Raw genomic sequence first — 25531 nt, forward strand, 5'->3', positions numbered from 1 at the left:
AACGGGTGTTTTTATGGTCGACTCGTGTGCATGAGGCCCCGTAATGACGGGTGGCTACATGTGTGCACCCGTCATTACGGCAGCGTTGCTAGGCGACGTCAGTAAGGGTATGTGCACACACACTAATTACGTCCGTAATTGATGGACGTATTTCGGCCGCAAGTACCGGACCGGACACAGTGCAGGGAGCCGGGCTCCTAGCATCATATTTATGTACGATGCTAGGAGTCCCTGCCTCTCCGTGGAACTACTGTCCCGTACTGAAAACATGATTACAGTACGGGACAGTTGTCCTGCAGAGAGGCAGGTACTCCTAGCATCGTACATAACTATGATGCTAGGAGCCCGGCTCCCTGCACTGTGTTCGGTCCGATACTTGCGGCCGAAATACGTCCGTCAATTACGGACGTAATTAGTGTGTGTGCACATACCCTAAATAGTCACTGTCCAGGGTGCTGAAAGAGTTAACTGATCGGCAGTAACTGTTTCAGTACCCTGGACAGTGACTACCGATCACAGTACCTGTAAAAAAAAAGACGTTCATACTTACCGGGAACTCCCTGCTTCCTCCAGTCCGGTCTCCTGGCCGTTGCCTTGGTGACGCGTCCCTCTCGACATCCGGCCCGACATTCCTTGATGAAGATGCAGCCCATGTGAGCGCTGCAGCCAATCACAGGCTGCCGCGGCCTCTGCAGCCAATCACAGGCTGCAGAGGCCTCTGCAGCCAATCACAGGCTGCCGCGTCAGAAAAGGTCGGACTGGAGGAAGAAGAGGGACTCGTCACCAAGACAACGACCGGGTACGTATGAAATGCTTTTTATTTTATTTTTAATCAGCAGCCTCTTTTCTCTATCAGTGATTGATAGAGATAAGTGGCTGCCGATTTGTATAATGTTTTTGACCGGGTTCGGTCAAAACGGGTTCGGCCGAACCCGGTGAAGTTCGGATTCGCTGCGAACCGAACTTTTCCGGAAGTTCGGACCGAAACCGGGTTCGGTTGTCCCGGTTCGCTCATCTCTATACACGAGCCCTACAAAATTACAAAATAAAATAAATGCTTTAAAAAGTGTGTATTGAAAAAGAACAAAACTACTGCTAATACATTCATGGTAATTGTGCTGAAGGCTGTGTTCACATTAGCATCAGGCTTTCGTTCATGGGTTCCGTTCGACCTTTCTGTCGGAGGAACCGATGAAAGGAAAGCCAAATGGAAACCATAGCTTCCATTTGTATTACCATTGATTTCAATGGTAATACTTCCTTTGCAATTGGTTTCCATTTGTTTCTATTCCATAAGGTTTCCATTTTTTTAGCGGAAACAATAGTGCAGTCCACTACGCTATTGTTTCCGCTAAAAACATGGAAACCTTACAGAACGGAAACAAACGGAAACCAATTGCATCGGAAGTATTACCATTGAAATCAATGGTAATGCAAATGGAAGCTATGGTTTCCGCTTGGCTTTCCGTTCATGAGTTCCTCCGATGGAAAATTCGTACAGAACCCATGAATGGAAGCCTGACGCTGATGTGAACAGGCCCTTAGACAGTGGCAGTTTTAAGCTGTACTGCCCATCAATGACTGCCATGCTACTTCCCGAGGCTCATATATAAATAAATACTGATTTAGATATAACTTTATATACTCTGTAACTACTAAGTGACAGAATGACGACCTGGGAATCAGTGTTTTTCAATATGATCAAAGTAACTGTCCCTTCAATTAGAGGTCAGCAACGACTCAAGATGTTTGACTGTTGCCCAAACAATGCTGCCTTCAGTAAATTAAAAAGTTGTTTCCAGAATGTATCTCTTTTGAACATAACAACAGCACATATGGCATTACAAGAGCGACTTAAATGATGACATCAATTCAGGTCTCATTTTAAGCAATTTTTGCATTATGCTAAAAACACGGTCTCAGATCAACTTTGCTGACTACACTATGCAAAATGATGATTGATGAACATGCATGACTTATCTGCCAATGCTCAGGAGAACAGATGCTGCCCACACACACTGGTACAGTATTTGTAGACACCTGGATGCCTAGATAGAAACTCTGGAAGATAAAGTATATTTGGGGCCGGAATGAAACACAGCTGTTAATTTACAAATTATGCGCACAGGCTGGATATCATAAACTGCAATTAAACACATGTGCAGATGTTGGCCACCTTGCCATGGTTAAGATTCATTTTACTGCAAACGAGGCCGTGTATTATGTTTATTTTTAATTATCCTAATTGTTCCCTCTAAATCCCTTGTAAACTTCATAATAATGCTAAGACGCTACCCGAGAGGGATTTCAAAGGTAAATATTGCCTATGGTATCTAACAAGCCAACAAAGCAAGTAGGTTAAACCATATTAATACCACTGCAACAATAAAACATGATTTATGGCTGTGGGTCTTGTAGGGCGGTTGGGAAAATCCAAAAATATCCATAAAATATTTTTAGAAAAGTGTATCCTAATTTTCACCTACAAATAAACAAATTCATTATGTTGAAAAATTGTATTTCTCCTACAGTTTTCCGCTTCCACATGAGTCTACTATTGGCTTTTTTTTTAAAATATACTACCACAGTATATCAATACCCTAGGGCATCATTACTTGGTCATCTCAGTATAATTAGCATGTGAAATTGCTGTCTCTTGCTAATTAGTTTTTCTTATCACTAAGAACTATCAACATGTGCTAATAATAATACAATGCTGGTACATTCTACCATCTCATAACACTTGTCATTTGTGTAAATTTGTGAAAATGAGCATAGATTGCCTGTCTAAGGCTTCACACAACTGAGACAGGCTGAAATAAACGGAAACCATTGGCACCGGATCTGTCACCGTTGAAATCAATGTCTCAGTCAGGGTCCCATTCCGACGGAAAGCTAAGACGGAACGGCGGAACGGGACCCTAGCGCAGATATGAACGAAGCCTCAGGTCTTGCAACAGCATCTCAATGGGGCTCAAAGTAGGACTGTGACTAGGCCACTCCAAAACCATAATTTTGATTCCTTTGAGACATTTAGAGATGCAAAAGCTCTTATGCTTTAGACTGTTGTCTTGCTGAATAACCCAATTGCACTTGGAGCTTTAGATCACAGACTAATAAATCAAACATTCTTCATAATTTTTGGGCAGAGTGCAGAATTCATAATTCAACCAAATAAGCTGCAAAATATTCCTTCTCCATCACACCCTGTGTGATTCCCCCTTCCTCCGCCTGTGCTTTCTTCCCTATCTACACACTCATATAGTTAAGCTTATGCGATCTCCCCCTCCCCTTACCTGCAGACTACCATGTTAGTTTTTCTTCACTCCGATGCTGACAGTCTGTGTGATCTGCCTTCCCTGATCACTTTGATGCTTTACACACTATTCACTCTCTGATTTGCCATGTTCATTTACCTCCCCCCTCCCAGCTGCTATCTCTAACACTGGGAGAAAAATGGGGGGGATCAGAGAGCGCCAACACAGTGGGTAGCAGTGTACCATTAGATCTATGTCAGAAAGAGCAGGACAAGCAGCTATGTGAAGGAATTAAATTGACTGAAGTTTTCTCTGTTTGGAGATAATGGCATTCATAGTGGCTGCTACGGGGCCTGCGGCATGAGGGGGTCTGTGCTGCCAGCCGGCACCCCCCCCCCCCATGCCTGGAGGCTCCGCTAGCAGCCACCGTGGCTGCTACAGCGGTAGCAACACCACGAACAATAGTATCTGCGTCCTTCGGATGCAGATGCTATTGAAAACTATGACATAGGCCTTGTCTGCCATAGGCTACTGTACACAGTCGCGTAGCCCTAGGGGTCACAACGGTCACAATTGCGACCAGGCCCCTAAGCCTGGAGGACCCAAAGGGCCCCCCTAGCCACACAGCACTGACCGCGGCGGTCCTACATCCTGAATGCTGGAGCAATGAGCTGACGCCATGAGTGGTTTGGCGCAAACAGGCGCGATGTTGTGACGTCATCGCCTGTCTGTGCCGAGTCACTCACAGCACAGACCGGAGGAGAAGGATCCTCAACCCGTTGTGGGAACAGGGATAGGTAAGTAATTATGTTATTATTTTTCTATTAGGCACTATGGGGCATTATACTAGGTAGGGAAGGGGGGCTGATATGGTGGCAGCTATAGGAGCATTTTACTATGTGGGGGCATTATACTGTGGGGACGGCTATAGCATTATACTGTGGGGGCAGCTATGGGGACATTATACTGTAGGGGCAGCTATGGGTGAATTATACTGTTGGGGTAGCTATGGGGCATTATACTGTGGGTGCAGCTATGGGGGCATTATACTCTGGGGACAGCTATGGAGGGCATTATACTGTGTGTGGGGCAGCTATGGAGGGCATTATACTGTATGGGGGCAGCTATGGGGGACATAACGTGTGTGGGGACAGGTATGGGTGGCATTATACTATGGGGACAGCTATGGGGGCATTATACTGTAGGGGCAGCTATGGGTGGCATTATAATGTGGGGGTGTCTATTGCACCATTATACTGTGGGTGCAGCTATGGGGGCATTATACTCTGGGGGCAGCTATGGGGGGCATTATACTGTATGGGGCAGCTATGGGGGACATTGTAATGTGTGTGGGGCAGCTATGGGTGGCATTATACTGTGGGAGCAGCTATGGGGGGCATTATACTATACGGGGCAGCTATGAGGGGGCATTGTATGGTTTGGGGCATTATACTGTGTGGGGCATTATACTGTGGGGGCTGCTATGGGGCAATATACTGTGGGGGCTGCTATGGGGACAATATACTGTGGGGGCTGCTATGGGGGGCAATATACTGTGTGGGCAGCTATGGGGGGCATTAAACTGTGTGGGGCAGCTATGGGGAGCATTATACTGTGGTGGTCAGCAATGGGTGGTATTATACTGTGGGGGCAGCTATGGGGGGCATTATACTGTATGGGGCAGCTAAATGGGTATTATGCTGCATGGAGCAGCTAGGGGGCATTATGCTGTACGGGCATTGTACTGCATGGGGGCATTTGTGTGGGCATTATACTATACGAAGCATCTCTGTGGGCATTATACTATATGAAGCATCTGTGTGGGCATTATACTATATGAAGCATCTGTGTGGGCATTATACTATATGGAGCATCTGTGTGGGCATTATACTATATGGGGGCATCTATGGGTCAGTGTACTGTATGGGGGCATTATACTCATTGGTGCAGCTATGGGGCATTATACTGTGTGGGGGGGACTATGGGAGCATGATACTGTGTGGGCTGGATCGGGTGTGTATGGGCAGGGATCGGGTGGGATTAGAGGCGTGGCTTAAAAGGAAAAAAATTGCCACTGTGCACCGCATCAATTGTCCCTCTTTGTGATACTTGAAAGTATACCACTGTCTACAGGGAGGGCTGTATAGCACTGTATGGGGAGGCTGTATTGCCCTGTCTACAGAGGGCGCTGCATAGCACTCTACAGGGCGGGGTCTGTATAATACTGTCTACAGGGGGGCTGTATAGCACACTACAGGAGGGTTTGTATAGTACTGCCTACAGTGGGGCAGTATAGCACTATTTACAGGGGAGCTCCATCTATAAGAGTGCAGGCTGTGTGTGGCACCCAGGGGAGGGGGCCCAGTCAAAAGTTTGCTATGGGGCCCACTGGGTCCCAGTTATCCCCCTGACTGTGGGTATGCTGAAATCTCAGAGACTTAAGGTTTTGCACAGGCATAATTTCAGTAAACGCTTGCACTGGATCGGCGATTGGAGCTCGTTAGGTTCATTTACATGGAGCAATGATCAGAATGTATGGACACAATCAGTAATATGATCGGTCGTACCTATACATTTGCATCTTGTTGGCAGCACATCCCCTGATTACACAGGAAGATGTGCTGCTGACTACAGACCATTTTTTTTAGCCACATAAAAGATCAGCTGAGAAACTAGCATCTGCTCGCATGTCGGCTAACAACTGCCCTGTTTACACAGGGCAATGATCGGGAACAATTTTTCATATGACGGATCGTATGCGCCATCATTGCCATGTCTAAAAGGGCCTTTAGAAATTGCCTGATAATCCTTTAAATATTAATATATTTCAATAAATGTATTTCTCATCTTATCAGGAATTTCTTTTCATTCCAAAATAATGTGCTGCTTGTTTAGACCTTTTAACCTACTTCATATTGCTGGAAAGATTTTATTTATGTGATGTTTAGACCCAAGAGTGCCGGTAGTAAGCAATCCTGATGTTTCTAGTCTATGTGTTGTCTTTTTCTTAGTATAAATTTCATTTGAAAATAGTTTGTAAAATCTGATCATCAATAACTATATTTTCTTGAATATTTTTTCTAAAAATAGTATGATCATCCTAATTTGAGCTCTGCACATTATATTTTCCAGCATTATAACTAAACATTTTCAAAAATGAAAAGATCATTAGGTCTACAAGAATAAATGAAGTAAAGTTAGATTTTGCAGTTATTGATCATATTTGCAGCGTGCTTTCGTGTGTACATTTTCTCCTTATTGTTCTTTTTTTTTATTGCCAACGGCTGATGTTTACTATGTACAATATCTTAAACATTTTTACAAAGACTATACATTTTATAATAACATAACATGCTTCCTATTTAAACCGTGAAAATAGTGTAATCTCTCCAAAGTCACACACGCAGTCATTAAAAGTTGGAACTGATAAATTGCTTGAGGGAATGACATTAGCATATTTTGCAGAATCATCTTTTTTTAAGTAGCATAATTAGGACTATCAAAGGTGACTTCCCCTCATACATGGTAATATATTTATTAATACGTCTAAATTCCAGCCCTGCGTACATTAGTAGAACTTTTTCTTTTCTATGGAGTTCTTTCAGTCTATTCATACTGTTCAAATATAAGCATGAATATTTTAACCCCTTAACAGTTGCCCATATGTGTTTTAAAGCGTATTATTAATGTTCCAGAATGATGGCTGCACATATTTGTCGAGCTATTAGCTGTGAGAAGTAATAGAAGTAAACAATAATATTTCTAATCACCTACAGCCAAAAGCTGTCATAGATTTGCAACTTTTTTTTTTTCCGCCGCTGCTTCCACTTAAAAATAAATGGGCGGACTTAGCAGGAGGGACAGGGCCACCCATAGCCTAACAAATTTACTATAATTTACGCCAGAATTTGTCGCAACATATAGAGGAAATTTACGCCAGCTCATAGCTGCCATAGATTTCAGTTTGTGGTGCCCGGACAGCCCAGCTTGCGCCTCTTAATAAATTTAGCGCATCTTACTACAACAGGATTCTTAGTTAATCTGGAACAAAGTATATTACGTTTTTAAACTTTTTATTATACAGTATAAAAGTGGTTGTCCCATGAAGACAAATTATTTTTATTATTCCCTATTAGAACATTGAAGAGTAGGTTCTATCGTTTGGGCCCTGCCTCAATGAATCAGATCAATGGGCTACTAACAAAGAATGTCTCTTGCTCTAGCGAACCTTGCCTATGCGTGAATTATATTAATTTAAATGGCTGCCATGTAATATTGCATGACCAGATGTGGCTTCCTCTAGCAATAACAGTTGATCACCGGGCCAGGCTATTTTACATTGCAATATGATTATGTAAAGGATCTGCCAGGCACAGCTTCGGGGTTAACGCCCATAGATAATCAGTCTGCACCTGCTTCTATGTCTGTGAGACTGACTCCATCTTCCACCACTCAGGGTGGCAGGCTTAGGAGTGGGAGAACCTATCACAGCCTGGCTAGATGGAGCTAGCTCCCGCCCTCTGTCTGTTTATACCTGCCTTTCCTGTTCCTCCTTTGCTTGTGATTCTTTTCGTTTGGTTTCCTGGCCCTGCTGCAGCGTCTTGTACTATTGTCCTTGCTTCATATTGACCCCGGCTTGCTGACTACTCTCCTGCTCTGCGTTTGGTACCTCGTACACTCCTGGTTTGACTCAGCTTGTTTACTTCTCTTGTTGCTCACGGTGTTGCCGTGGGCAACTGCCCCTTTCTCCCCCTAGCTCTGTGTACCCTTGTCTGTTTGTCTGTCTTGCACTTATTGAGCGTAGGGACCGTCGCCCAGTTGTACCCTGTCGCCTAGGGCGGGTCGTTGCAAGTAGGCAGGGACTGAGTGGCGGGTAGATTAGGGCTCACTTGTCTGTCTCCCCACCCCCCGTCACTACATAATCACAAGCCAATACCTAGTCTACCCTGGTCCCTAACACTACTATGGACACCCTTGAGACCCTGGCTCAGCAAATGCAGGGTCTCTCCCTACAGGTCCAGGCCCTGGCTCAGAGGGTCAACCAGCCTGATGCTACCTTGGTAGTCCCCCTCACCTCACCTCTTGAACCCCACCTCAAGTTGCCTGACCGGTTCTCAGGGGACCGGAAGAATTTTCTCTCCTTTCGGGAGAGTTGTAGGCTCTATTTTCGCTTAAAGCCCCACTCCTCAGGTTCTGAGAGCCAGCGGGTGGGTATAATTATGTCCTGGCTCCAGGAAGGGCCACAAGAATGGGCCTTCTCCTTGGCTCCTGACGCCCCTGAACTTTCCTCCGTTGATCTTTTCTTTTCTGCTCTCGGACTCATCTATGACGAGACTGACAAGATTGCTTTTGCCGAGAGTCAGCTGGTGACGTTACGTCAGGGTAAGAGACCTGTTGAGGAGTATTGCTCTGACTTTAGGAAGTGGTGCGTAGCTTCTCGGTGGAATGACCCTGCCTTAAGGTGCCAGTTTAGGTTGGGACTGTCGAACGCCCTGAAAGACCTGCTAGTTAGCTATCCCTCTTCTGACTCCCTAGACCAGGTTATGGCTTTAGCGGTACGACTTGACTGACGTCTCAGGGAACGACAACGTGAACGTTTATGTGTTTTCTCCTCTGACTCCCCCATGATGCCTCCCGAGGTTCCGTTGCTTCGTTCCTCCCCGGAAGACTCGGAGGTACCTATGCAACTCGGGGCCTCCGTGTCCCCCCAACAACGTAGAGATTTCCACAGGAAGAATGGTCTCTGCTTCTATTTTGGGGATGACAAGCATCAAGTGAACAACTGTCCTAAGCGTAAGAATGCAGCCGGAGGTTCGGGGAGGTCACTTGGGCGCACAGGTATTTCCCGTAAATATGAAACGTAATAAAATCTTGCTTCCCTTTCAGGTCTCTTTTGGTGGTAGGTCTGCGGCCAGCAGTGCCTTCGTGGATTCAGGGTCTTATGCTAATATTATGTCTGTGGAATTTGCCATGTCTCTAGCTATGCCATTGATTGATTTGCCTAAACCTGTCCCGGTAGTGGTTATCGACTCCACTCCTCTTGCTAATAGTTATTTTACACAGCATATCCCTGTTTTTGAACTCCTTGTTGGCTCCATGCATTTGGAGCAGTGCTCTGTACTGGTGAGGCAGGGATTATCGTCCGATTTGGTTTTAGGCCTTCCCTGGTTGCAGTTGCATAATCCCACGTTTGACTGGAATACTGGGGATCTTACCAAATGGGGTAATGAATGCATGACATCATGTTTTTCTGTTAATTCTATTTCTCCCCCTGAGGAGGTGAACACTCTACCTGAGTTTGTTCAGGACTTCGCTGATGTTTTCTCTAAAGAGGCCTCCGAAGTGTTACCTCCTCATAGAGAATACAATTGCGCAATTGATTTGGTACCAGGAGCTAAGCTCCCTAAGGGTAGGGCTGGGTCTAAAAATATTAAGGCTGATGCACTGTCGCGTAGCTTCATGGCCAGCCCTCCTTTGGAGGAAGATCCTGCTTGTGTTTTGCCTCCAGGTATAATAATTTCCTCTATTGATTCTGATTTAGTCTCTGAAATTGCGGCCGATCAAGGTTCAGCTCCCGGGAGCCTTCCTGAGAACAAGCTGTTTGTTCCCCTGCAATTCCGGCTAAGGGTACTTAGGGAAAATCATGACTCTGCACTATCTGGCCATCCAGGCACACTGGGTACCAAGCACCTCATTGCCAGAAACTATTGGTGGCCTGGGTTGCCAAAAGACGTTAAGGCCTACGTCGCCGCTTGTGAAGTTTGTGCTAGGTCCAAGACTCCCAGGTCCCGACCAGCGGGCTTACTATGTTCTTTGCCCATTCCCCAGAGACCTTGGACCCATATCTCCATGGGTTTTATCACCGATTTGCCTCCATCTCAAGGCAAGTCGGTGGTGTGGGTTGTAGTAGACCGCTTCAGTAAGATGTGCCACTTTGTGCCCATCAAGAAACTACCCAATGCTAAGACGTTAGCTACCTTGTTTGTCAAACACATCCTGCGTCTCCATGGGGTCCCTGTCAATATCGTTTCTGATAGAGGGGTACAATTTGTTTCATTGTTTTGGAGAGCCTTCTGTAAAAAGTTGGAGATTGATCTGTCCTTCTCCTCTGCCTTCCATCCTGAAACTAATGGCCAAACTGAGAGGACTAATCAGTCTCTAGAACAATATTTAAGGTGTTTTATCTCTGACTGTCAATATGATTGGGTCTCATTCATTCCCCTCGCCGAATTTTCCCTTAATAACCGGGTCAGTAACTCGTCAGGGGTCTCCCCCTTTTTCTGTAATTTTGGGTTTAATCCACGGTTCTCTTCCGTTTCACCTAGTAGTTCCAACAATCCCGAGGTAGAGGTCGTTCATCGAGAACTGTGCACAGTCTGGGCTCAGGTTCAGAAGAACCTAGAGGCGTCCCAGAGCATACAAAAAACTCAGGCAGATAGAAAACGTTCTGCTAACCCCTTGTTTATGGTCGGGGATCTGGTGTGGCTATCGTCTAAAAATTTGTGCCTTAAGGTCCCGTCCAAGAAGTTTGCTCCCCGGTTTATAGGGCCGTACAAGGTCATTGAAGTCCTCAATCCTGTCTCCTTCCGACTGGAGTTGCCCCCATCTTTTCGAGTACACAACGTGTTCCATGCCTCCCTCCTTAAACGCTGCTCCCCGTCCTTGGCTCCCTCGAGGAAACCTCCGGTCCCTGTTCTCACCCCTGAGGGGGCAGAATTCGAGGTGGCCAAGATTGTGGACAGCAGGATGGTCCAAGGCTCCCTCCAGTACCTGGTCCATTGGAGAGGATACGGGCCTGAGGAGAGGACTTGGGTACCCACTCGGGATGTTCACGCTGGGATATTGGTCAGGAGGTTTCACCTTCATTTCCCCAGTAAACCAGGTCCACTTAGAAAGTGTCCGGTGGCCCCTCATAAAATGGGGGGTACTGTAAAGGATCTGCCAGGCACACCTTCGGGGTTAACGCCCATAGATAATCAGTCTGCACCTGCTTCTATGTCTGTGAGACTGACTCCATCTTCCACCACTCAGGGTGGCAGGCTTAGGAGTGGGAGAACCTATCACAGCCTGGCCAGACGGAGCTAGCTCCCGCCCTCTGTCTATTTATACCTGCCTTTCCTGTTCCTCCTTTGCTTGTGATTCTTTTCGTTTGGTTTCCTGGCACTGCTGCAGAGTCTTGTACTATTGTCCTTGCTTCATATTGACCCCCGGCTTGCTGACTACTCTCCTGCTCTGCGTTTGGTACCTCGTACACTCCTGGTTTGACTCGGCTTGTTTACTTCTCTTGTTGCTCACGGTGTTGCCGTGGGCAACTGCCCCTTTCTCCCCCTAGCTCTGTGTACCCTTGTCTGTTTGTCTGTCGTGCACTTTTTGAGCGTAGGGACTGTCGCCCAGTTGTACCCCGTCGCCTAGGGCGGGTCGTTGCAAGTAGGCAGGGACTGAGTGGCGGGTAGATTAGGGCTCACTTGTCTGTCTCCCCACCCCCCCCCCCCCCCCCCGTCACTACAGATTACTACTACGATAACTGTGTGGCAGCTTTTCTGCTACTAAATTTGGTATAGCAGTATTTGTTAGGTCCTGGGCTGTCTCCATGGTAATGCCGGGTTGGCGTTTATACCACGATGACTGGCAATTACCATTACAGGGGGGGCTTCCTCCCTTGTACAGTGCTGTAATAATGATTTATCATAGCACTGAATTGATTAACTGACAGGATTGGAGTTTTCTGACAGTTGTGGCAGGAACAGGTCTGTGTATTAGAGCCCTGCTTCTGCCATTGATAACGCAGATGCACTGGCAGCAACTGACAGCCACCCATGACATATATTTTCATCATGGGATGGGAAGTGGTTAACAATTTAAAGACTGTAAACAATGCTAATCATGGTGTTAATAAAGCAACAGGGTTCAACATGGTTCACGGTTACATACAGGTCACCTGGATCAATTAGTGATGTCTGTTTTTGCATTATTTAGGAATGCTATTACAAATACCAGCAGGGGCGTAACTAGGAAAGACTGGGCCCCATAGCAAACTTTTGACTGGGGCCCCCCCTCCCCTGGGTGTCACACAACCCCCCCCCCCCTTGTAGATAGTGCCTTTTTTACAGCCCCCCTGTAGATAACGCCATACAACCCCCCTGTAGATAACGCCATACATCCCCCTCTGTAGATAACGCCATACATCCCCCTCTGTAGATAACGCCATACATCCCCCTCTGTAGATAACGCCATACATCCCCCTCTGTAGATAGCGCCATACATCCCCCTGTAGATAACGCCATACATCCCCCTGTAGATTAGGGCTCACCTGTTTGTCTCCCTACCCCGACATTACACACTGACTGTCTGACTGACACTTACTGACAAGTGACGCGACTGACAGTAACGGATTGACGCTGACTGACATGGACGCTGACTGACACTGATTAACTGACGACTGACGTGATGAATTGACGTAGACGCGCTAGACAACTGCCTAAGATCTAAATCCAATTATTATTTTTAGTGAATTATGAGAAAAAAAATCTCCCTTATACACTGGGAGGCGGTGGTGTCACACACTTGGAACAGGGGAAGTAAAAATATGGGGTTATTCATTATTTTCACTATGACTGGGCTGACAACACGATACGGGCTCTACTCTTTCCAACTACTAAACACCAACTAAGAGATCAGAGCCTGTATCCGGTATTTTTCACCCGACCTGCAAGTGTGATTAGTAGGTCTGAACAGACCAACCAATCACAGCCATCGCCGGCAATGGACCAATAGCAGCAGTCCATTGCCGGTCACATAGGATATGGGGAAGGGGGGACCGCAGTAACTATGCCCGGGCTCAACGACAAGTTCCGGGAACGTTTTTTATAACTTTTAGGGAAGAAACAATGTGATCGGTGGATCTGTACACATCCACCAATCACATCGATCGCCGGCATAGGACCGCTTTTACGGGTCCGTTGCCAGTGACTGAGATATATAAGCTATCGGGGGGTATTTTTTACCTGCCCCGTCTAAAAACACACTGCTATTGGTGGGTCTGAACAGACCCACCAATCACAGCAATCACCGGCAAAGGATCACCGCTATTGATCCATTGCCAGTCACATGGGGTAGGGAGGGGGGAACTTTGTAACCATTCCCGGACTTAACTACAAGTCCGGGAAACATTTTTTAAAACTTTTACAATAAAAGCAAAGTGATCAGTGAATCTGTACAGATCCACCGATCACTGGCATCGGACCGCTAATCGCGGTCCATTTCGAGTGACTCAGGAGTATTAGCTGTCAGGGATAGCCTCTCTCCTGGTTCCCGGTGCAAACAGTCACCGGCTGTGTACACCGGGAACAACTCAGTAACTAGACGTCCTCGTGCGGGAGGCAACCTCCCATGACAACGTATAGTTACTGGGTCGTCCGGGTAGGGGTAAAAACCCATGCCACAGTAGATTTATGGTGCGGGTTTTAGTTGGCTGCCCAAGCGATCACTGCTTCTATCTTCTATGATCCCTTGTACACAGCGCTGTGTATAGAAAAGAGACAGCGCCCCTGTCTCTATTGGTCCTGGTGATCATGTGACTGATGCAGTAAGTGGGAGGCTGTTGCTGGGTCTAACTAGATCCAGCACAGCCTTATAAGTGACAATAGTCACTATAACAGCGCTGATTTCTCCTGTAACTGGGGCTTCTGTTAAAAAATACCAACCCCCCCAAAAAACGTTCCTCACTAATTATTTTCATAATGCTAGCCCTGACCCAACTACCCTAAAATAGACATGTAATACATCAAAAGTGACAGTAGACAATGACTATTATAAATAAAAGATCTATTTTAAGGTAAAATGATATAACTACGAGAGAAAATTTGCTGAAATGCAAAAAAGCTAATTTTTTAACTATCATTTTTAAATTGTAAGGCTCTGTTCACACAGAGTTTTTTTACACGTTTTTTGGACGCGGAAACCAGGTCGGAAACCGCGCGAAAAAACGGCCAAAAATGCCTCCCACGGGAGGCGGACACGTCTTTTTATCACGGGCGGTAAAAAACACTTGTGGTAAAAAAACGCTTGCGGTTAAAAGAGGCGTCATGCCCTATCTTCAGGCGTTTACGCCTCTGAGCTCCCATTGACATCAATTAGAGGCAGAGAAAGCGTATTTTGCGGCGTTTTTGCCCGTAGCACTAAATGGGCGCGAGCAAAAAATGCAGCGAAAATCACAGCAAACCGCGTGCAGGCAGATCAAGAGTTTTCCTCCTGCAAAAAGCTCAGTGTGAACGCCTAAGCCTAAAAATTCTGAAAGAGCAAATAAAAGTGTATCAAAATTTTAAAAAAGAAGCCTGTATTGTCTACGAAAAAATAACGTCGCCAAGCAAATAAAAAAGTAATATCCGTTCAACTAACGCATGCTAAAAATTGCTTAATGGTGTCTGGTCCTGAAGGCTCAAAATAGCCCCGGTCCTGAAAGGGTTAATTTTGCATTAAAAAAGTCAATGCAAATGTTTCCATAGCCTATAAGCATACCTAACCTTTCAGGTGACTTTCAGAATAAGCTGTCATACAGTATGTGTGTACATAAGGAATAACATAATACCTGACCATTATATGCCGACGCTCTAGCTGGAGTATCTGCTCCAGGAGTAGCCCCTGACGTCCCTGTCCATATAATACCCGCCGAGTATTTCACTCCAGGAGGAGTGACAGGCGGAGCAAGGAGCGGTAAGTTTCCTGCTCTGTCATAATATTCAATTGCATCTGCATCCTGAGGACGAAGATGCAATTAAATATGGCAGTTGCCGGGACATGTCCAGAATAGTAATTTGCCGGGACTGTCTCTGTAAATTCAGGACAGTCTCTGCAAATTCGGGACTGTTGGCAACTATGCCTGTGCCACCCAGTCCGGCGCCTCATCCTTCCTTACCTCCCAGTTGTGCCCTGGGCACATGCCCGCCTGCCCCTCCCTAGCTACGACTCTGGGTTATGTGATGGACACATAAGTGCTGGGATCGTTAGAACATATAGCTCTAATACACATACTGCACCTGTGTGTCCATCACATGACCATGGAAAGAATTGTATCCACTGGAGGTAAACAATGAAATTTTTTTCTGCTGAATAACAACAAGCAGAGATCGTGAAAACCTTGAGGAATTAAAACAGAAAGTATATTCGGAAATTGTACAGCTTTAAATTATATATAAAAAATAATATTAATTTACAGAAACTTGACAACCCCTTTAAGTCCTCAAAGCCTTGCTAGGTTTTCAGGGAGTTAACGTAGTCTTAGGTATTATCACTGGCATTTTGTTTAACATTATTACAGGGTCAGATGAGGGCAATTTTAATCCTTCTACACTGTTCTAGTACTCTTAATAACACAGTAAAATGTTCTGAGCATTATCACTATACAATTCTACACACATAGGAAGCCTCTTCAGGCAGTTAAAAGTCTACATTATACTAAGGGTATGTGCACACGGTAGCAGGCTTTTACGTGTGAAAAGACAGACTATTTTCAGGAGAAAACAGCTGCCTCGTTTCAGACGTAAATGCTCCTCCGCGCATTTTGCGAGGCTTCTCTGACAGCCGTAAATTTTGAGCTGTGCTTCATTGAATTCAATGAAGAACGGTTCAAATTACATCTGAAAGAAGTGTCCTGCACTTCTTTTGACGAGGCTGTATTTTTACGCGTCGTCGTTTGACAGCTGTCAAACGACGACGCGTAAATGACAGGTTGTCTGCACAGTACGTCGGCAAACCCATTCAGATCAATGGGCAGATGTTTGTCGACGTATTGGAGCCCTATTTTCAGACGTAAAACGAGGCATAATACGCCTCGTTTACGCCTGAAAATAGGTTGTGTGAACCCAGCCTAAATGTTCATGTTAATATTCAGATCTGCCAGTTGCTTCCAGCTCAGTCTAATGCATTTGTGTTCAAGTAATTTAAGTTCCATTTATCAATAGACTTGAAACAGGAACTATTTTTAAATTTACTACAAGATCTCTGTACTGTAAGCATTATTGAGGGTGAACATTTTGTACTTTAAGTTAACTGACACAGAAGAATGGGTTCATTGTCTATGCTCCATTAATTCACTAAGTTCCAGAGATGTTTCCTGATTCACACGATCCCCTTTACTATTAAATAGACAGATTGACCTTCACCATGTTTCAATTTCTATTTTTCAACTATCAATCAGCTTCTGCAAGCAAGGACAATACAAATTCCATTTTGGCTCAGAAATGTGTGTTGCATAAACATACACAGTATATTGCAGCTGATATGGTGGGCAGAGAATGTAAAGTATTTAAATCTTCTGAAACTTTAACAATCACATTCCCAAGCTTGAGATGTTGTCTTCATGTACATACCCATTTTTTATAGTTGCCCTATGCCCTAAAAATAAAAAGCAATCTTTAAGTGGTTTCCCTGCTTCTGGACAGTATATTTTTGTTCGAAGGGTCCCTTGCCGATAAGATACGTACCATTGTTGAGGCCCTTAGTGATCAGATAAAACACAGCAGTATATGTTTAATTACCCTGCAGCACCACCGAAGGGGAAATGAGGCATTGCACAATTCTCATTTGAATCAATGGGTTGTCCATGTAATGCATGTACATGGGACCTCCTCCGTATTAAGTTCCTAATAGAATAACTGAAAATGGGTTTTCTAAATCAAACAGCTTTAACTCCTACCCAACACCCGCAGTATATATACAGCGCACGTCAGTTGGGGGATTATGGAGCGGACTCATGGGCTGAGCCCGCTCCATAGAACAAGCGTGTTGGCTGTATCGTTCAGTGTAAAATAAGGGGGACAGCCTCTTCTGATGTGCCACCGCCCCCCGTGATGCGATTGTGGGTTGCCGATGGTTGTTATGGCAGCCTGGGTGCCTAATGGAGGCCATCAGGTCTGCCATCTTTGTACTCCTATGAAGCCCTGCTTTCAGCAGGGCTTCATAGGGGACTGCCAGTATAACAATATACTGCAACACATTAGTATTGCAGTGGGTCATGCAAGCGATCCAACGATCGCTGGTTCAAGTTCCCAAGGGGGGACTAGTAAAAAAGTTAAATACAGTAATATAAAGGTTTTATATATATATATATATATATATATATATATATATATATATATATATATATATATATATATATATATATATTTAATCTTAACCCCTTCCCGCTCCTTGACGTACTATTACGTCATGGCAGCTGTATCGTTCGCGCTCCATGCCGTAATAGTACGTCTCGGGAGTAACGGCCGTTTCGGCCGTCCTCCCGACACATACAGGAGCTGTGACGCTGCTGTCTTGTTCAGCAGCTGTCACAGCTCCTACAGCGGAGACCGATCGCTGTGTCCCCGCTGATTAACCCCTTAAAAGCCGCGTTCTATAGAGATCGCGGCTTTTTAGGGGTTAAGCTGCCATCGCCGGCCTGCTACGCGATAGCGGCCGGCGATGGTGACTATGGCAACCGGACACCAAACAATGGCGTCCGGCTATGCCATAGACGGAAGCCTAGTGGGTCCTGACAACGTCAGGACCCACTATGCTTGCTGTCAGTGAGTAGCTGACAGTTCTAATACACTGCACTACGCATGTAGTGCAGTGTATTAGAATAGCGATCAGGGCCTCCTGCCCTCATGTCCCCTAGTGGGACAAAGTAATAAAGTAAAAAAAAAGTTAAAAAAAGATGTGTAAAAATAATAAAATAAAAGTTTTAAAAGTAATAAAAGTAAAAGTCCCACTTTTTCCCTTATCAGTCATTTATTATTAATAAAAATATATAAACAAACAAATAAACTATACATAATTGGTATCGCCGCGTCCGTAACGGCCTGAACTACAAAATTATTTTGTTATTTATCCCGCACGGTGAACGCCGTAAAAAAAAATATTAATAAACCGTACCACAATCACAATTGTTTGGTCACTTCACCTCCCAAAAAATGGAATAAAAAGAGATCAAAAAGTCGCATGTACCTAAAAATGGTACTGATGGAAAATACAGTTCGTTACGCAAAAAATAAGTCCTCGCACGGCTTTATTGATTGAAAAATAAAAACGTTATGGCTCTTAGAATAAGGTAACACAAAAAGTGAATGATTGTTTACAAAACGTATTTTATTGTGCAAACGCCATAAGACATAAAAAAAAACTATAAACATCTGGTATCGCCGTGATCGTATCGCCCCGCCGAATAAAGTTAATATATCATTTATAGCGCACGGTGAACGCTGTAAAAAAAAAAAGTATACAAAAACAATAGTAGAATTGCTGTTTATTAGTCACCACGCCACCTAAAAATGGAATAAAAACTGATCAAAAAGCCGCATGCACCCCATGAAAACTACAATGGATTCCTCAAGGGGTCTAGTTTCCAAATTGGGGTCACTTTTGGGGGGTTTCCAATGTTTTGGCACCACAAGACCTCTTCAAACCGGACATGGTGCCTAATAAAAAAGAGGGCTCAAAATCCGCTAGGTGCTCCTTTGCTTCGGAGGCCGGTGCTTCAGTCCATTACCGCCCGAGGGCCACATGTGGGATATTTCTCTAAACTGCAGAATCTGGGCAATAAGTATTGAGTTGCGTTTCTCTGATAAATCCTTTTGTGTTATAAAAAAAATGGTATAAAAAGAGTAAATGTCACCTCTACTTTGCTCTAAATTTCTGTGAAACACCTAAAGGGTTCATAAACTTTCTAAATGCTGTTGTGAATACTTTGAGGGGTCTAGTTTCTAAAATGGGGTGTTTGATAGGGGTTTCTAATATATGGGCCCCTCAAAGCAACTTCAGAAATGAACTGGAACCTAAAAAAATAAATAAATGAGGCAATACTTCGCTTCTTACATTATACTGATAATGAGCCGTGCCCACTCCGAGATGACCCCAGTTTTGACCGTTTGTATAAACGGAGACCCCTATTAGACCGTTCCAGTGCCCGGTTTTCCCAAGCATACACCCCCGAGAAGTGTTTTTCTATTGATGAGTCCCTGGTACATTTTAAAGGGAGGGTTCAATTCCGCCAGTACCTGCCAGGTAAGAGGGCAAGGTATGGCGTGAAGATGTATAAGCTGCGAGAGTGCATCAGGGTATACCTACAGATTTAGGATATATGAAGGAAAGGCCACCCCCAAACCAGACTGCATCCTGGACTACAATAGGTACATGGGAGGGATGGACTTGTCAAATCAAGTCCTGAAGCCCTACAGCGCCATGCGGTGAGGTATAAGAAGCTGGCCGGGCACATCATACAGATGGCTTTGTACAATGCGTATGTGCTACGTCGATGTGCAGGCCAGAGGGGAACTTTCCTGGAATTTCAAGATCTAATCTTTAGGGACCAGGAAGGGGGGGGCGCATCGTACCAGGGCAACACTTTCCAGGAGAAGGTCCCCAAACCGGTGGAAAGGGAAAGAGTCAAAAGAGGTGCAGAGTCTGCTATAAGAGGGGGATAAGGAAGAACACAATATACCAATGTGACACGTGTCCCGAAAAACCAGGGCTCTGTATAAAAGATTGTTTTAAAATGTATCATACATCCCTTGATTTTCAATTTACCCTGATGCACTCCGCACAGCTTACCCCCCTCATCTTTCCCTTCTGAGCCCTGCCGTATGCCCAGGCAGCTGATAACAGCCACATGTAGGGTATTGTCGTACCCAGGAGAACCCACATTACAATTTAAGGGGTGTATATCTCCGGTGGCGCATGCTGGGCACACTATATTGGACACTGAAATGGCATATACATATATAAAATTGCAAATCTCACACTGCACCATCTGCTGCGCATTATCTTTTACACAGTACCTGTGGGGTCAAAATGCTCACTACACCTCTAGATGAATGTCTTAAGGGGTGTAGTTTTTAAAATGGGGTCACTTCTCGGGGGTTTCAACTGTACTGGTACCTCAGGGGCTTCTGCACACATGACTTAGCACCAGAAAAGCTCCAGTAGGCCAAATGGTGGTCCTTTCCTTCTGAGCCCTCCCATGGGCCCAAAGGGCAGTTTATCACCACAAATGGGGTATTGCCGCACTAAGGACAAATTGGGCAACAAAATGGGGTATGTTGTTCCTTGTGAAAATAAGAAATTTTGATCAAAAATGACATCTTATTGGAAAAAATATCATTTTTTTCATTTCACAGCCCAATTCAAATAGGTGCTGTGAAAAAACTGTGCGGTCAAAATGATAACAAAAACCATAAATGAATTCCTTGAGGGGTGTAGTTTCCAAAATGGGGTCACTTCTGGTGGGTTTCCATTGCTTTGATACCTCTGGGGCTCTGCAAATGCGACATGGCACCCGAAAACCAATCCAGCAAAATCTGGACTCCAACAAACACATAGCGCTCCTTTCCTTCTGAGCCCTCCCATGGGCCCAAACGGCAGTTTATCACCACAAATGGGGTATTGCCGCACTAAGGACAAATTGGGCAACAAAATGGGGTATGTTGTTCCCTGTGAAAATAAGAAAATTTGATCAAAAATGACATTTTATTGGAAAAAATATCATTTTTTTCATTTCACAGCCCAATTCAAATAGGTGCTGTGAAAAAACTGTGCGGTCAAAATGATAACAAAAACCATAAATGAATTCCTTGAGGGGTGTAATTTCCAAAATGGGGTCACTTCTGGTGGGTTTCCATTGTTTTGATACCTCAACGCCTCTTCAAACCTGGCATGCTGCCTAAAATATATTCTAATAAAAAAGAGGCCTCAAAATGCACTAGGTGCTTCTTTGCTTCTAGGGCTTGTGTTTTAGTCCACGAGCGCAGTAGGGCCACATGTGGGACATTTCTAAAAACTGCAGAATCTGGACAATACATATTTAGTAGTGTTTCTCTGGTAAAACCTTCTCTGTTACTAAAAAAAAATTGAATAAAATTGAAATTCAGCAGAAAAAATGAAATTTGCAAATTTAATTTCCACTTTGCTTTAATTCCTGTGAAATGCCTGAAGGGTTAAAAAACTTTCTATATGCTGTTTTGAATACTTTGAGGGGTCTAGTTTTTAAAATGGGGTGTTTTATGGGGGTTTCTAACACATAGTCCCCTCAAATCCACTTCAGAACTGAACTGGCACCTTCAAAAAAAGGCTTTTGAAATTTTCTTAAGAATATGAGAAATTGCTGTTTATGTTCTAAGCCTTGTAACGTCCAAGAAAAATAAAAGAATGTTCAAAAAACGATGCCAATCAAAAGTAGACATATGGGAAATGTGAACTAGTAACTATTTTGGGTGGTATAACCGTCTGTTTTTCAAGCAGATGCATTTAAATTCTGAAAAATGCTATTTTTTGTAAATTTTCTCTAAATTTTGCAATTTTTCACAAATAAAGACTGAATATATCGACCAAATTTTACCACGAACATGAAGCCCAAAGTGTCACGAGAAAACAATCTCAGAATCGCTTGGATAGGTTTAAGCATTCCGACGTTATTACCACATAAAGTGAAATATGTCAGATTTGAAAAATGGGCTCTGAGCCTTAAGGCCCAAACTAGGCTGCGTCCTTAAGGGGTTAAAAATAGAAAAAGTTAAAAAAAAAACTTTCCCATTTCCCCCAAGCATAATGTAAAAAAGAAACATAACTGGCATGGCCGTGTCCGTAAAAGTCAGAACTATTACAATATATCATTATTTAGCCCGCACGGTGAACGCCGTAAAAAAAACCAAAACAAATGAAAACACCAGTATTGCTGTTTTTTTGTCAGTTCATCTCCCACAAAAAAATTGAACAAAAAGTGATAAAAAAGTCTCATGTACCCCAAAATGGTACCAATAGAAACTACCACTCGCCCTGCAAAAAAGTTTATGGCTCTCAGAATATGGTGACAAAACCCTAATTTTATTTTTAACAATCAGTTTTTTCCTTGTAAAAGTAGTACAACATAAGAAAAACTATATAAATTTGGTATCGCCGTAATCGTATTGACCCGCAAAATAAAGTAAACATTCCATTTTTACTGCACAGTGTACGCCGTAAAAACGAAACCTCCCAAAAGATTGAGGAATCAATGTTTTTTTCCTATTCCACCCCAAAAAGAATTTTAATTAGTTACCCACTACATTAAATGGTACAATAAATCTCTCTCTCTCTCTCTCTCTCTCTCTCTTTCATTCTCTCTCTCTCTCACTCTCGCCTTTTAAAATTGTATTGGTAAATATTTGATACAATTTTGGGTATTCAATAGTAAAATAGATTATAAATCGACTATGTAGAATATTGTCGAATATGTGATGAATATATTTTAAAGAAATCAATACAAGAAGATTAACCAAAAAAATAAACATGAGAAGTAACACTCCAGAAATTGTGCCCTTATGTCATTCTACCAAAGAAAAGCAACCCACAATATAACCAACCATCTGTTTATCCTTTTGCTGGCAGTTCTATTTAACTACAGCTGCCAGATACATATTTAGAAAGACCTGGCAGCAGCAGAGGTGTCATGTCTCATTTTGCAGCTGCTCTATCTTAAAATTTATAGTAGAAAAACTCACCAATGTCAAAATGTCAGAAGTGCGATATAGGTGGCTGTACTAGCAAAAGTGACCAATTTATTGCAATGCGAGTGTATGAATAACTCAACGTATTTTATTTGTCATACACATTTTAATGCAAGTCAAATTCTGAATTGCGAATGAGAAAAAAATTTATCCAATCACTCAATCCATGAAACTGATGATCCTTCAGCCACAGCCTCTAACAGTGTAGACTACCTCTATTACAGCTGTAGACCTTGGAAAATATAAACAACATTATCAAGAAAATGTTAAGCATCGCCCATACTTTTAATTCCAATTCTTTCTTTCACATGGGACTTCTAAGTTATTTCTATAATACATTCCTTTCTTTGTCTCATCAACCCACTTTCCATAGTAACAGGTGATCTTTCTTTCTTTAAACCCACTTAACAATGTCCCCTGAATATTTTATATGTCATCATCCTTGAACTCTGGGACACCTATTTATTATGTTATAGAATATAACGTTACATTTATTTTTAACTAGATTATTTCTCATCTTCAGCCTTTACATTAACTATCTATAACATCTACCCTGATATAGCCATTACTTTGCAGGCCTTTTTATGAATAAATTTATATATGCATTTTAAAACGTTTCCTAAAATATTGTATGGACAGGTTTAAACTAAACATATATTTTACATGCTTAACTAAATTTGTGTGCACGGAGCCTGTACGGAACTGTGTGCCACCATATGGTGTCTCTGTACGGCACCATATTCTGCCCTATAAGCAATGCTATATCTCCGTAAGGCCTAATTCAGACGGCCGTGTTGAGTCTGTGATATACGACCATATGTCGGCAGTATTTCCTGGACCGACCACAGGCTCCTAGCATCATAGATAACTATGCTCTGGTATTCCCGCGGGAATGCTGTCCCATACTGAAAACATGATTACAGTACGAGACAGTATTCCCGCAGGGAGGCAGGGACTCCTAGCCTCATAGATAATTATGATGCTAGGAGCCAGTCTACCTGACCTGTGGTTGGGCCGTAAAATAGGGCCAACACATGGTCTGTATTTCACAGACTGAATATGGCCGTCTGAATGAGGCCTAATAGTGCATGATATAGAACATGCGACAGTTTTATTTTGTTTTTACAGATTTCAGGATATTCGGTAAGAAAAAAATCCATATGCCTCCAGATGAAATTGAAGGCACACAGAGGTATAGTATGGACCCATAGATATGTAAAATGCCTAATTATGGATCTGTACAACACGGATCCATAATACGGCTGTGTGCATGAGCCCTAAAACGTACTTCAATAGCTTTATCCAGGGGCGTAGCTAGGGGGGGCAGGCGGGGCATGTGCCCCGGGCGCAGCTTAGAGGGGGGCGCCAGCGCCACCTCCTCCTGCACTATAATTGTACCTGTGTCGCAAGGACACAGGTATAATTAGAAGCAATGAATGACCGGGCACGTTCCGTACCCGGCCATTCAGCGCCTTTCCACGAATGAAGTGACTGGTACCTTTTGTACCAGTGAAGCTTCCGTCGATGAAAAGCGCTGACTGACTGACAGGGAAAGTCATCCTGCCCAGCCAATCAGCGCCTTTCATAGACGCTGCGTTCAACCCCCTGGAGACCTCCGCAGAAGAGAGCAGGTCTCCATGGCTGCCGGACGGCGTGGGAGCGGGAAAAAGATGAGTTTGAATTTGTTTGTTTTTTTAAATTTGTAATAAAAGTGTGTGGCTGTATCTACGGGGGGGACTTTATCTACGGGGGGACTTTGTCTACACGGGGGGGAGCTTTATCTACAAGGGGGACTTTGTCTACACGGGGGGGGGGCTTTATCTATGGGGGGTGTCTATCTACAGGGGGGGCGATATACTGGGGTGGTCTATCTATGGAGCACCATATACAGGGGTGGGCTATAGCACCAGGGTGGACTATATAGTATATAGCCCACCCCTGTAGATATAGCCCACCCCTGTAGATATAGCCCCCTGTAGATATAGCCCACCCCTGTAGATATAGCCCACCCCTGTAGATATAGTCCCCCTGTATATAGCCCCCCCTGTATATAGCCCCCTGTATATATAGCCCACCCCTCTATATATCCCCCTGTAGATATAGTCCCCCTGTATATAGCCCCCCCTGTATATAGCCCCCTGTAGATATAGCCCACCCCTCTATATAGCCCCCCTGTAGATATAGTCCCCCTTTATATAGCCCCCCCTGTATATAGCCCCCTGTAGATATAGCCCACCCCTCTATATAGCCCCCTGTAGATATAGCCCAACCCTGTAGATATATTCCACCCCAGTAGATATAGCCCACCCCTGTAGATATAGCCCCCCCTGTAGATGTAGCCCCCCTGTAGATATAGCCCCCCTGTAGATATAGCCCACCCCTGTAGATATAGTCCCCCTGTATATAGCCCCCCCCCCTGTATATAGCCCAGCCCTGTAGATATAGCCCACCCCTGTAGATATAGCCCACCCCTGTAGATATAGACCCCCTGTAGATATAGCTCCCCTGTAGATATAGCCCCCCTGTATATAGCCCACCCCTGTAGATATAGTCCCCCTGTATATAGCCCCCCCTGTATATAGCCCACCCCTGTATATAGCCCACCCCTGTATTTAGCCCACCCCTGTAGATATAGTCCCCCTGTAGATATGGTCCCCCTGTAGATATAGCCCACCCCTGTATATAGTCCCCCTGAAGATATAGTCCCCCTCAAGATATAGTCCCCCTGTAGATATAGTCCCCCTGTAGATATAGCCCACC

Source organism: Rhinoderma darwinii, chromosome 2 (genome assembly GCF_050947455.1).
Source record: "Rhinoderma darwinii isolate aRhiDar2 chromosome 2, aRhiDar2.hap1, whole genome shotgun sequence".
Lineage (NCBI taxonomy): Eukaryota > Metazoa > Chordata > Amphibia > Anura > Rhinodermatidae > Rhinoderma > Rhinoderma darwinii.